General features: G+C 53.3%; 1 protein-coding gene across 6 annotated transcripts in view; it reads left to right on the top strand.

The window, feature by feature from the left end:
- Positions 1–2251: 2251 nt before the first annotated feature.
- Positions 2252–10487, top strand: part of HS3ST5 (heparan sulfate-glucosamine 3-sulfotransferase 5) — a 251137-nt gene continuing 242901 nt past the window's right edge. Inside the window, exons 1-3 of one of the 6 annotated variants that reach the window (XM_038555003.1) lie at positions 2276–2339; positions 3851–3946; positions 4883–4933. The gene's annotated coding sequence lies outside the window, so the exon portion shown is untranslated. Of the gene's footprint in view, positions 2340–3850; positions 3947–4882; positions 4934–10487 lie in introns of those variants that run through there. The other 5 variants (XM_038555004.1, XM_038555009.1, XM_038555002.1 and 2 more) reach the window with 5 other exon arrangements.

Raw genomic sequence — 10487 nt, 5'->3', positions numbered from 1 at the left:
AGGTGGAAACCCTCTCCAAGGGCTCTTTGCCTCTCAGTTTCTGGGTCTGTAGCCGCTCCCAGCCCGAGGTGGGGTCTTGCACACACTAGGCCAACTCACTTGACTATCATGCCCGGCATCAGCTACGGAGCCAAGGACCCTCCGAGGAGAGGCCGGGCTTGCTGAGAAGCACCGGCTGCTGAGTGCTCCTCTCCTGCCGGACATAAACCCGGAGCAAGGCAGATTATGAGAAGCCAGACTCCTCTCACTCACCCCCTGGTCCTTCTCTGTAATCTTCCTGGCACCAAAAGACAAAGAAAGAACAAACACCCATAGGGAGATAATATTAACATTTTTAAATAAAGTCCACTAATTGGGAGGACTCACAGATGAAGGGAGGCGTCCTTCAAAAATCTGTTGTCAGGCCTTTGTGGACTTTATTGCTTATCAGCATTTTCCCCCTGGAGAAAAACAGAACAGCAACATTCGTTCGGAGAAAAAAGCCAATTGTGTTGCTTCCTTTCTTATTACTTTTATTGTTTGAGGTTTCTTTTAGACTATCATGTGGCATTGTGATTTTGAGAGGGGGGAGAAAAACCAACCCCTGGTCTTTCAAACTTAAGAATGCGATCCTAGGCTATTGTTGCCAACAATGAGCTGAAGAGGTTAACGGATCACATACCTGGCAAACAGCCATTCTCCCTCCTGCTCAAATAATATCACACAACATACGTTGTGCCGTGGCTGCTGAGCTTATCAGTTTGTCCGAGTAGTTGGTAAATAAGTTTTTCCTGACACGTGAGTCATCCCTTTCTAGAACTCGGCGGCTTTGTCCTTCAGGCTGGGCCCTGACAGTCTACATGAAGTGCAGTTTGGGATCCGAGCGCAGGAGCTTCCAAAGTGATGCTAAGAGCAGGCCTGTGGGAAGGGGCCGGGCCGGCTGTTGAAGGCGAAGCTGCAAATAGGGCGCCTCGCCCGCGCCCATGCCCATGCCCATGCCCATGCCCATGCCCATGGCGTCCGACCTTTCCTCCTCGGATCGCCTGCATTGACCGGCTGGAGTCCGCGTGATACAAAGACACGGATGCCGGAGGGAGCATCTCTGCCCTTGTCACCCATCTCGTTACGCGGAGCCTCCTCTGCGGCCCCAGGGGGACCCGCCCGGGGCCGCTGTGACTGTCCCTGGGATGCAGACAGGCCGGCGGGGGCGGGGCCGTGGGATGCGCGGCCCAGACTTGTCCGTGTGCTGCACCTGCACCTGCACCTGAGTTAGCAAGAGGGCTGAAGCCCCAGCAGCCAAATGGGGCTGGGGGGGGGCGTTGCTCATCATCATCATCGTCATTATTTATTATTATTATTATCATCATTATTATTATTTCCAAGGAAACTCCGGAGAGAGGAAAGTTCATCAATCGGGGGGGGGGCGGGGGTCGTTAGTTTTCCGGGGCCTCCCGCCTGGGCGGGCGTGGGAGCCGCTGGGCAGCCGCGGGGCCGCGGGGTCCCGGGCGGGGGGGGCGGGGGGGCGGGAGCTGCACCTGCGCCTCCCGGGCCTCGGCGGCCGCGGCGGGGCTGCGGGTTGGGCTGCGCGCGGGCGGGGCGTCGGCGCGGGCGGGCGGGCGGGCGGGCTGGCAGCCGGGCGGTGATCGCCCCCTGCGCCTCGGGACGCGCACAGCAGGCCGCCCCCCCCCCCCCCCCCGCTCCCCGCCCCGCCCCGCCCCCCGCACCTGTGCGCCCCGCCCCCGCCTCCCCCCGCCCCCCGCCCCCGGGGCTCCCGCGGGGTCCCGGCCTGCGCCCTCCGGGGGGGACCCCCGCGCCGCCCCCGCACCTCCCCGCCCCGCGCTGCGGCTGCGGCCCGCCTCTGGGAGCGGGGCGCGCCCGGCGGGGGAGGAGCCGGGGCGGGGCGGGGCGCGGAGGAGGGAGGGGCGGGGGGGCCGCAGCCAGTCCGCAGCCGGCGGGGCCGGGTTCGCCCAGACGCGCGCGCCCGCAGCCGAGCTCGGGCCGGGACCGCCGCCGGGAGGGGGACCCCGCGGCCCGGAGCGCTGCTGCCCGGAGGCCCTCGGCGCCGCGGGCCCGGGAGGATGCGCGCCGCCCCCCGCACGGCGGCCCCGGGCCTGGGCGAGCCTGCGCCGCGGGAGCGCGCCCTGCAGCCCCTGCAGCCCCTGCAGCCCCCGCCGCCCGCCCCCGCCCCCGCCCCCGCGCGCCGCGCGCCCTGAGCCCCCCCGCGCCCCCCCGCGCCCCCCGCCCCCCGCTCCGCCCCGCCCCGCCCCGCCCCGCCCGCCCGCGCCCGCGCCCGCGCCCCGGCTTCCGAAACTACGGGACCAAGTGCCGCCGGGACTGCGGGAGCCGCGCCGGGGACCCAGGTGAGCGGCCGCGCGGCCCTGCACGCCGGGAGCGGGGCCCGGGGCTCGGGGGCGCCCTCCTCCGCGCCGCGCCGCGCCGCACCGCGCCGGCTCCCCCGAGGCGGCCCCCGGGCGCGGGGTTCGAGTGCTGCGGGGCGCGGAGGACGGCGGTCGTCGGGGCGCTGCGCCGGGGCTTCGGGGAGGCCGGCACCTCGCGGTGGCCGCGCTCCGCAGAGTTGGGGGGTCGCGCCCCGGCTGCCCGGGCCGGGGGCTGGGGGTCGGGGTCCGGGGGTCGGGGTCCGGGGGCCGGAGTCTGGGGGCTGGGGGCTGGGGGCCGCGGCCGCAGGAGGACTGCGGCCCCGTGAACTTGCGGGCCGGGGGCGCCCCATCCCTCGGGGCCCCATCCCTGGCGACCTCATTCCTCCCTGGCGGCCCCATCCCATCCTTGGGGTCCCCATCCCTCCCTGGCGACCCCATCCCTCGGGGCCCCATCCCATCCCACAGGACCCCCATCCCTCCTACCTGGCGGCCCCATCCCTTGGGGCCCCACCCCATCCCTGGCGGCCGCATCCCATCCCTCGGGACTCCATCCCTCCCTGGCGACTCCATCCCTCCCTCCGGACCCCATCCCATCCCTCCCTGGCGGCCCCATCCCTTCCCCGGACCCCATCCCTCCCTCGGGACCCCATCCCATCCCTCCGGACCCCATCCCTCCCTCGGGACCCCATCCCTTCCCCGGACCCCATCCCTCCCTCGGGACCCCATCCCTCCCCCGGGCCCCATCCCATCCCTCGGGACCCCATCCCTTCCCCGGACCCCATCCCATCCCTCGGGACCCCATCCCTCCCCCGGGCCCCATCCCATCCCTCGGGACCCCATCCCTTCCCCGGACCCCATCCCATCCCTCGGGACCCCATCCCTCCCCCGGGCCCCATCCCTCCCTGGCGGCCCCAGCCCCCGCCACACGCGCGCACACCCCGACACGGATGCGGTCGCGGGCGCAGAGGCCAGGAGGTCGTGGGGTCGCCGCGCCGCTGCCCCGAGCGAGCGCCGACTCGGCCCGGACGCCCCTACCTGGGCTCAGGTACCCGCGAGCAAGCCCCCGCGCCTCGCTGGCTGCGCTCCCGGCTTGGCTCCCGAGGCCGGAGGGCGCCCGCGCGGGACAGCGGCGGCCCCGGGCCTGCCCCCGCCTCCCCCTCCGTCCATCGCAGAACCACCTTCTTCTTGGAAAACGTTGATCCCTTCAGGGGAGGTTTAATATTTGCAAAGTGCTTTGTATCATATTACTTGGTGGATGCATTTAATTGCACTGTAACTCTTCCCTGATTTATGTAAACTTGGTCTGATAAATAGCAAACAGGGCCAGGCCGGGGTGGCGGCAGTGGGGGGTCGATCTAGCTCCAAAGACGCCCCTTTCCAGGCAGGTTTGCTGGAAGTGCTACCGGCGCGGCGCTTCTGAAAGCTTTTGCTCAGTAGTTTTGACATATTTCAGGGCTTTTTAGACAAATGTGGCCGTTTCCATTTATCTCCAGGGTGTTCGGTTTCTGTTCCAAGAAAAAGTTGAAGTGGAGGTAAGGAAGGAGATCACGCATTTGGATATCAGGACTGTTTGTAAAAGGTATTTTAAGGTATGATACTTTATTGATATCAATGATGTAGCAGATTTTTTTTTTTTTAAAGTTGCCCTTAGCGATTTCTCCGAACGGAGCTCTTAAAAGGAGAAATGAAAAAAAAAAAATGCTCCTTAACCCTTGTTTTCAGATAGGTGCTACATCAACTTACGGGGGAAATGGTGAGCCTAGTATTTAACGCAGTTGCACAGAGGCGCTAGGATGGTGGTTTCTAGGTGAAGCCAGACCTGATGCTTCGATGTTCATACTGGAAGTTGCTCCCTTTTCGGCATCTTTGTGAGGAGGTGCTCCTTCCAGTGTTTTGATTATGCTTTCATCATTGTCCTTCCTTTTTCGCTGGCGTACACAGATGTTTTTGAATGAATAACCTTCTTACTCACTGAATTTTCACTCATTCAAAAAGTATTTGTTGAGCGCCTGAGCACACACGCATATGCAAAGCTAAGCTGGATGTTATTTTAAATAACAAGGAAGGATTTTCGGTAGAAGCAGGATGCTTCCTCCTACACTGTGTAAAAAGAACTGCAAGATCAGGGGCTTACTTGGGGGAAGCAGCGTCTTGCCCAAAGTAGGTGGTCAACAAAGAGCGGTTGACTCAAAAATCCTCCGAGACACGTTAACCGGCCAACTTCGCTGCTTTCACCCTAAAATCGATCACTATTCTTAACGCACCACCTCCCGGAGCCGTGACTCAACCTCAGAGAATTGATGCTGACTTTACTCGTCTTGCTCTTTGTCTGGATACTTTGGAGAAATAGCAGCATCCATGCCCTGCTCTAGCTTTCCGCGTGTGATTTCTGTGGAGCCGTGCCAGACCCGCTACGTCATTAGTATTCATTTATGAGTAAATGCAAATGTTCCTGTTGCATTGAGAAAGTGCCCTCGGATTCATAGAACACAGCATATATTTTGCTCCTTTCTTTCTCTTTACAGTCTCAGAAGCTGTAACGACTCTGACAAATGCGATCCTATGTCAAAGAGCAGGTTAGTTATTTTTATTTAGAAAAAAAAAGGTCGCTTAAGATTATTTAAGAAAAGGAGACCCTCTTACGGAAATTCTAGTCGAGAATTTTCTTTAGCTCTCTTGACATGTCTGGCAGGATGGTCTTTTATTTTAGGGACGTTCATTCATGAGTGAAATAACTCTCAAGATAACTTCCTAGTAAAGGGAGCTGGCAGGGAAGGGAATTCTTGCTAAAAATGATGCTAACAACTCTGGGAATAGAGTGTGAGCAGTACCGCTAGGTTTGTGCCATTGGAATTATGGGAATGCTTATATATTTGATTGGTTTTTATAGGCGTGGCTTTTTTGGGATTTCTTTGTGATACTTTATTCAAGTACCTTCATATTTCGCGGTTAGTGCAGTTAGGTGAGGAGTTATTGTTTGGTAATGGACTTATAGTTTTTTTTTTTTTCTTTCAGAAAAGATAAATAGTTTGAAAGAAGAGACCAAGTTGAGTTAAGGGACTAACTATTCAAACCACAGATTCATCTTCTTTCAGGGTTTATCCGCTTTCGGTAGGAGGGAAACTTCAGAACTGAAATAACTGGTTAAACTCTCCACATGACCTAAATTGCTACTATATAGAAAAAAACCTACATTTTACTTTTTCTGCAAATTTAAGATGAATTCTTTAAAACCAGCACAAGTGTAATTTTTTTTCCCCCTCCCCGGAATCTACTCTCATTGTTGATACATTTTGGTCCCTCTAGGATCAGTGCTAGTTTCTGAGAGTCATGATGTTTCCCTAACCTTTATAGCAGAAGTACAGTTAAAGCAAGACATTTATAACTGCGTTTAAAAAAAAATCACTGATCTAAGTCAAAAATATTTCAGAGCAGCTAACACCTCACAAAAGTGGAAGCAAATGATGGTATCTGGAGGTCCACAGAAGGTATAGGTAGGATAAATGCAACTTTATAGATCTCCTGTGCAAGCTCCATTATCATGTCTTAATTCACGTTTGGTACAATGGATTGTTTTCCATATATTTTTTTAAAGTTTTATGAAAGGCAACTATGTCAGTTTAAGAGGTGATTGAAGAGTTGGCTTGCCGTTAGCCCACTTGACCTAGATTATGAATGGGAGGTGGGGAGGTTTTACATGGGTACACCTATGCTTTTAGGTCCATACACGCATATATACTCATATGCATACACATGGAGCTTATCTTTATTCATTTATGTTTCCGCATATTTCTGTGCTTTGCCCGATAACTCTACATAACAGGAAGAGGGTCTCCTTTGTGGCATGCGTAGTTCGTGGAGTCAGCATCCTTTTGAGAATGGTATTGACAAATGCTCACATGCTTTGATGTTAAAAATTGGAGCATATTCACCCCTTTTCTTTTCTTGAACAACTTAATCCAGAAGCTCTCATCGTAATGTTTAATATGTGCCTGCCGCCGTCCAAAGAATTCTCCCAGCATTAACTCACCGAATCCCGCTAGGCACCCAGGCACCCCGCTCCGCCCCGTTTCACAGAGGGGGCACGTCCTTACTGGCCTTGAGAAGACGAGCCAAGTGAGGTGCAGGGGGCCGCAGAAGGGGCTCGGGCTCGGCAGCTCCCGGGCGGCGGAGGCCGCGGTCAAGGCCAGGCCGTCCACCGCGTGGTGCCGCTGCTCGAGGACGGATGCCGGGGCAAGTGCACTTGAACAGGGGCCGAGTGCGGAGCAAGTTAGGTCATATGACAGGTACATCCTGGCAACCGAGATGTGCCACAGTTTTCAACTTTGAGCGAATTCGTAAGGCAGTCCTCAGGAAGGCCGTTGTCCTGAAGCACCGACGTAGCCTGAGCTAGAGCAAGAGCGGGGCTGGGACTTCACGTAGGTTTTAATGGGCTTGATGATTTCCTTAGGTTCAGCTACTTTTAAATTAGGTAACTTAAGGACGGATGCTGTATTTAAGTAGTTTTAATAGCTCAGAGGCTCTGGTACTGAATGTTTTATGTTTCCCATAATATCCTTATAATGGGAACTTCTCGTGTAGAGGTCGATGTTATGTGTCACTTGCTGGTACTCGCCAAAGGAGCGGGAGTTTTTTATGAAAGGGTGAAATGAGCCTTAATCTGTTCTGATGCACAGGGCATACCGTTGGCATCCAATTAATGTTTACTATGTGAATTGATACAGAATATGCTACAAGATGATAGTCCAGAGGTTAAAAAAAAAAAAAAAGTCTTTATATTGCATAGTTGCAAGACTGTGATTTAATATGGAATAGACCTTTTCCTTCCTCATGATCTCAGGACATTACTGTCTGCGAAACCCCGCGGAATAATAATCCTTATGAGACTGAATGGCCTGAGATAGGAAGAGGAGGGCATAAGGAGGGTGAAATAACAAACTCATTAACGTGTTTAAATCTAGAGGTCGACCAAAGGGAAACTGCCGTAATTGTACCTTTAATTTAAAAAAAAAAAAAAAAAAAGAAGCATATAAGACGTAATGAACATTAAGCAAAAGAATCTTTACACTGCTAATGAGCTCGCAGGACTGTCTTATCGTAAATATTAACAATCTTACTAAATGTATGGTTTGGAGAACTATGTTTGAACATGTTAACATGTCACCATAATCTCTCTGCCTGTGGCTAACTAGCTCAAGTCAATGGAAGAAAAAAAAATCACAATTTCTGCATGTGCCGCAACATAAATAAGGTGTTTTTTTATGGTACAAGTACCGGAGCCAGAGCCGCCTGAACTAGAGGCCCCGCTTCAGGTTTTATGAGCTGTGGGATCTTGGGTAAATCACTTACCCTTTCTGTATCTTAGTAATATTCTCTTACGTGGTTGTGGAAATGCCAATTCCGGATTTCCATATGATGCGGTACGTGAAAGGAGTAGCAGGGAGGGTGGTGCGCGGTCAAGGCTCAGGAACTCGTAATCGATACCGCTGTTAGCGTCGTCACCGACGGTCAAGCATAACGGGCCCAGGACCCCGGGCTGGTCTGTGTATACGTGTGCGTACGTGTGGGTGTTGCGCCGGGTGTTCGTTACCATAAGACGTAGGTTCTACGGATTCTCTTACTGTTGAGGGAAAGGTAGAAAGAGAAGAAATTCGTGTTTCAGACTGGTTCCAGATAAAGGCCTGTGCCAAGCACCGAAATTACACGGAGGCTTTGGGGACAGCCACTCTGCTATTTCCTCTTGCTGGGCCCGGCTATGCATTTTCTTATGGTTCTTTGGAAGACGTAGTTATAAGTTCTAGTTAATGGGAAAGAACACAAGGCATTGTAAAGCATTGAGATATATATATATATTTTAAAGATTTTATTTATTTATTCATGACAGACACAGAGAGAGAGGCAGGGACACAGGCAGAGGGAGAAGCAGGCTCCATGCAGGGAGCCCGACGTGGGACTCGATCCCGGGTCTCCAGGATCATACCCCAGGCTGAAGGCGGCACCAAACCGCTGGGCCATCAGGGCTGCCCAAGCATTGAGATATTTATATTTATTTTTATAACCAATAGGAGTTGAAGTATTAGGACACGCAGAAATTTCTTACTCTTTTATGTCTATTTCCTTTTTTAATATTTTTATACCATATAGAGTTTGTGGTTTAGGGGTAAAAACGCTGTTTTCTAACTCTGGTCGTTAAGCTTGCATAAGATAATTGAAAAGATTAATTTTATTCTTAGATTTTTTATTTTTATTTTTTAAATTATATTATTTTTTTATTATATATTTATTTTTTATTGGTGTTCAATTTGCCAATATATAGAATAACACCCAGTGCTCATCCCGTCAAGTGCCCACCTCAGTGCCCGCCACCCAGCCACCCCCACTCCCCCACCTGGGAATGTGAACTGGTGCAGCCACTCTGGAAAACTGTGTGGAGGTTCCTCAAAGAGTTAAAAATATTCTTAGATTTTTTTTTTAATTTTAAGTTTTAATTTTTATCTATTTTTTTAAAGATTATTTATTCATGAGAGACACACAGAGAAAGAGAGGCAGAGACCCAGGCAGAGGGAGAAGCAGGCTCCATGCAGGGAGCCCAACGTGGGACTCGATCCCGGGTCTCCAGGATCACACCCCAGGCTGATGGTGGCGCTAAACCGCTGAGCCACCTGGGCTGCCCTATTTTTAGTTTTTAAAGATTGATTCATCTGAGAGAGGGAGAGGGTGTGTGTGCGGGGGCCAGGGAGGGGGGCACAGAAGGAGCGGGAGAGAGAGAGACCCTCAAGCAGACTCCCTGCTGAGCGCTGAGCGGAAGCCCCGACACATGACTCTGAGGTCATGACCCGAGCCAAACCAAGAATTGGTTGCTGACCCAACTGAGCCAGCCGGGTGCCCCTCTTGTTTTTTTGTAGCTTATTTTAGTTTTGGTAGGTATCTGGCTCTCCTCACTTTGCAGATTTAGAGACTTTAGGAACTAAACTTCATGTTTAGTTTGTTGTAATGAGTGTACTTATTTACCCCCTTTTCTTTGGAAAAAATAAATGATAATAACATTTAATTAATATTTACTCTGTACCAAGCATCCTACAGGTCCTAATGCATTTCAGTGTTACTAGTATTCCATCTCACAGATGAGGAGACTGAGGCCCAGAGAAGGCCCGTAGCTGGGGGAGTGGGGCCATGATCCAAACCCACGCCGTCTGGCCGTGAGCTCCCCTGTGCCCACACCAGCAGCCCTCTCAGTGGCATTGAGCCCCAGAGCACCATCCCTGGATTTCTGGGCCTTGAAACTCATGCCTCCCTACTCCACTGTGTCCTTCCTGCAATAAAAGAGGGATTTATTTTTAATAAAGTGTAATTTGTTGGCTTTGTCATATCGCACTATTTTCCAATGTATATGCAACAGCCACTAAAGCAAAGAATGAGACCATACTAATTTTTAGTAAACTGTTGGATCTATTTTTAAATAGACTTAAATAGGTCTGCCAAGATCCTGCTAAATAGTTGCATCCGTGCTTTGTATGCAGTGGTAGGGAACTGATACTCGGTGCTAGTGGAATGTCTTCATCTGGTGAGCCAGCTGCCTGTGGGCTGAACTTCCTAATTGCCTTACTTTTTCTGAGCTGAATGAAATAGTACAGGATCTGGGGCATTGGAAAAGGGCTTTTCTTCCCAGGGATACAGTGTGGAGAAGTGGAGAGGCTCAAGGCGTTGGAGCTGCAGGGTTCCTACACGTGTGCACGTTCCTTTCTCTTTAGAGCCAGCAGAGGCCCAGAGAGCACTCACTGAGCCCCCGGCGGACGCCCCATCCGAAGGGCAGGGCTTGCTGGGCCGTGTCCTTGTTCCCTTCACTTCCACGGTGTCTGGCACATGGTGTGATGGGGCAGATGCAGGGCTTCCTCCCGTGGGCATTTCAGAGCCTGGCGAACAGAGCTGAGGGATCCAGGCAGTGGGGACGCGGGAGAGAGCCAGAGACGGGTGCACGAGGGATGGATGGGCCAGCAGGTGGGTCGGTAGCCAGCGGAGCTCCTTGTTTCCATTTCCCTTGTAGTCCAGCGCGGCTGTGTTGCTCCTGCCCCGTCTGCACCACGTGCGCGGTGCCCACTGAGCCCTGGGGTCTGGCTCTAGAGAGAAGAC

This window comes from Canis lupus, chromosome 12, assembly GCF_011100685.1.
Source record: "Canis lupus familiaris isolate Mischka breed German Shepherd chromosome 12, alternate assembly UU_Cfam_GSD_1.0, whole genome shotgun sequence".
In the NCBI taxonomy this organism is placed as follows: domain Eukaryota; kingdom Metazoa; phylum Chordata; class Mammalia; order Carnivora; family Canidae; genus Canis; species Canis lupus.
The sequence above is the reverse complement of the archived record's forward strand: the minus strand, read 5'-3'. Positions and strand labels throughout refer to the sequence as shown.